Source organism: Pteropus vampyrus, unplaced genomic scaffold (genome assembly GCF_000151845.1).
Source record: "Pteropus vampyrus isolate Shadow unplaced genomic scaffold, Pvam_2.0 Scaffold321, whole genome shotgun sequence".
Classification (NCBI taxonomy): Eukaryota; Metazoa; Chordata; class Mammalia; order Chiroptera; family Pteropodidae; genus Pteropus; species Pteropus vampyrus.
This window is the reverse complement of record NW_011889102.1, coordinates 1,619,121-1,622,704: the sequence shown is the minus strand read 5'-3', so window position 1 is coordinate 1,622,704 and position 3,584 is coordinate 1,619,121. Positions and strand designations below refer to the sequence as shown.

General features: G+C 34.9%; 1 protein-coding gene and 1 pseudogene across 1 annotated transcript in view; one reads left to right on the top strand and one right to left on the bottom strand.

Annotated features, from left to right (window-relative positions):
• The window catches only part of PRMT3 (protein arginine methyltransferase 3), a 106,300-nt gene that overhangs the window by 26,991 nt on the left and 75,725 nt on the right, over window positions 1-3,584 (bottom strand). The gene's annotated exons all lie outside the window — the stretch shown is intronic.
• LOC111730584 lies at window positions 2,764-2,879 on the top strand (annotated as a pseudogene).

The window sequence follows — 3,584 nt, the reverse complement described above, 5'->3', positions numbered from 1 at the left end:
ATTCATGGCAGCACAATTTACAATAGCCAAGATATGGAAGCAACCTAAGTGCCCATCAACAGACGATTGGATAAAGAAATTATGGTTCATACATACAATGGAATATTACTGAGCCATTAAAAAATGATTAAATCCATTTGCAATGACATGGATAGACCTAGAGGTTATTATGCTGAGTGAAATAAGTCAGAGAAAGATAAATACCATATGATTTCACTTATATGCAGAATCTAAGGAACAAGAAGAACTAATCAAAAACATATTCATAAATATAGTGGACAATTTGGTGACAGACAGAGGGGAGTGGGGTTGGGGGATTGGGAGAATGGGGTAAAGGGTTAAAGAAGTACAAATTAGTAGTTGGTAATTGGTCACGGGGATGCGGAGCACAGCAGAGGGAATGCAGTTAGCATTAATATGATGGCTAGGTGGAGGGCCAAGGGAGGGAGCAATTGGAGGGATCGTTTTATGAACTATATAGATGTCTAACCAATGTACTGTTTATTTGAAGCTAATTTAAATAAATAAATTTAAAAAATTCCTTTTTATGGTTAGGTGATCAAACTCCACCAAATGCTACTTGTTTTTATAAGTCTTTAGAAGTATAAATTAAGAGAGGAAAATTAAAAGAAACTCTAACAGAAGGGAAAAGAGGAGCAGGTAGAAGATGTGATAAACTTTATTTTCCAGAAATGAATAGGATTTTTTATCTCTTTTGAAAAGTGAGGTAAAAAGATGACTACTACCTCCCCACCCGAGCCCTTCTAAACAGTACCTAACACCTGGGGTAAGAACTAAAATCTGGTAGTACTCATTTATGTTTGTCTAGAGGCTGCATTTTAGAGGCTGCGATTTTTTAAAAAAAGTAATTATACTAGTTATAAGTTATGGCTTTATATTTGTAATTTCGGGGTTTTCTGTTTGTTTTTATTTGTAATCTCTGCACACTGCTGAGTGAGACAATGACTTACATCTCTAGGGCCCTGGAACTCAGTCTGGCTCATCTCATATTCATGGGGTTGAATGCTGAATGTAAGAATAAGGATAAGAAAAATCAGATTGACCACTGTGATGTAGCCTTTGGGGACAACCAGGACACATCATTTGTTAAAGAAAAGGGCATTCTGTAATAGTTACGTCATTGTCTTAGTGACCAAGAAATTAAAAACGTGACTGTAAAACTGCAGGCAAAAAGAGTGATTTTGCTTTGAGGAGGAGCTGATTTACATGAATATAGCATTTTGAAAGAAGGTCTCATTTCTCTACTACATTAGCTATTCAGGCATCAAAGAGTTTTCATTGCACACCTTTGCCTATAAAGAAACTGTTCTCTGAGGTGTTACAGTCAAATAAGTTATGCTTATTTGATTCTGGTGGAATAAGTAAATCTATGAAATCACACAATCCAAAACCCGCATAACCAAACGGATAAGTTAAAAATAAAACAAATACCTTCTATAAAAAAGCAGCAAGATAAAGAAGTGAATGGTAATATTAATTGGATCATTTTATGAATATTTTCTAATGTGCCAGGCATAGTGGTAAATGCTTTTATGTATTATCTCATTTAGTACTTAAACTAATACGTAGGATGTAGTATTGGTATTGTTATTTCCACTTTTCAGATAAAAAATTTGAAGTTTGGAGAAATTAAATACTTCTTCTAAAGTCATACTGGTAAACTTGGCCCATTGGATCTAAAGTTGAAGCTTTTAACCACAGTGCTACATTATCACTGTTTAAACTTTCCTCTGATTTTAATCATTTTCAGAAAACAACATTCTATTTTAAGATTGGTCCTTTGCTCATTCAGTTTTCAAGAAAAGAGGAAGAAGAGTTGATTTTAGTAAACACTAAGTTCTGAGCCATCTGGCCTATAGAACAAAAATTTATTTTTCCAGTTCCTGACTTCTCTTCCCATTAGGACTCATCTTCCTATGAATATATACCAGTATTAACAAAGGTCTGAAAACATTAGGTGCTTAAGGATTTTTAGGAGATCTGAATGTCAGAATTTATGATGGCATCTGCCTAAGCATAAGTCAAAAGGAATCTGAACTGAGAAGATTACTTCCTTATATGTCATTAGACCAGGGAAAACTGCCTGAATCAAAGAAGAAAACACCTGGTCAAACTCATTTATTATCACAACCTAATAATTCTTATTGGCAGCCTCTGAGATAAGTCTAAGGGGAACTCCCCTGGTATCTCTAATCAAGAACCCACTCTTATTAATTAGATTGTAAATAAACAATTTTTATGCTTATTGCTGTGCTTCAGATAAGTATCTCAGTCCTGCTTGGGTGTGATTATTTCTCTCATAAATTTATTCTGACCTTTGGTGTTGCTGATTTCAAGCATAACCTATCTAGAAGTAAATTATGATTGTAATGTAGCTTAAGAATTTCAACATTCCACTCAAACTGTATTTTAGGACAATTTTTATGTTCAAGTCCTTTAATAAAATAACTCAATTATAGGCTTCAAAATCAATGTTAATGAATTTTTAAAAACACAGATTCAGAGGCCTTAATTACAGCATGGCTTTCAAAAGAGGATCAAGTGTAGGGATCTCCATCCACTCTAAGGACAAGTCATTTTACTCAACTTCAAGGTTCCTTATTTTATGGACTCTTGCATTCTTTCTGGGTAGGTTTAAATAACAGTTTAATATTGGATGTGGTTCTATAGTGTAGTGGTTAGCATGTCTGCTTTACACGCAGAAGGTCCTGGGTTCGCGCCCCAGTGGAGTCACCGTCCATGGTCTACGGCCAAGCCTCCCTGAACAACCTCAATGTCTGATCTCGGAAGCTAAGCAGGGTTGGGCCTGGTTAGTACTTGGATGGGAGACCACCTAGGAAGACCAGGTGCTATAGGCGTAAAAAATAAAAAAAAAATTAGGGATTGTAAACTGCCAAGGTCCTTGCAATCTGTGAGGTTAAACAAGGGTTGCCTCGCCTAAAAAAAAAAAGTAGATGGCTTATAACAGAGTGTCATGTTGTATTAAAAATATATACTTTTAGAGACAACAATCACATGCAGTCCAGCAAGATGCTCATACTAGAGAAATACTTGGAAGCCGATAATATTTGAAGAAATGACAGATGTGTTTTTTACTTCGTGCTAATTATGGGGCACATGTTCACTAATTAAAATGGAGGGTAGAATCATCTGCACTATTTAGAACATTACTTCTCTCACAAACTCTTTTTCTTTTTTTATTAAATGGTTAATTTAGATTAAATTATATTTACACATAATGCTACTCCACTGGATTTGCTTTTTAATAAAAAGCTTTTAGAGTCCATTAACTTCAAGAAGCGGCACAGGTTAAAACATATACTCTAGTTCAAGAATGATTTATGTAATTTTATGATTGCCTAAAATGCATTGTTAAACAGCATCAGTTTATTTGGGAGATATTTTTAAAAACATCCTCCTACGAAACATTCTTTGATTCTACTCATATATCATACCTGGACCAAATATATCACAAGTCTGACTTGACAAGACAGGCCACAGAAGAACATTCCAATTCCCTACTGGACATAACTATCTGCCTACCTCAAAGGCATTTCAAATGC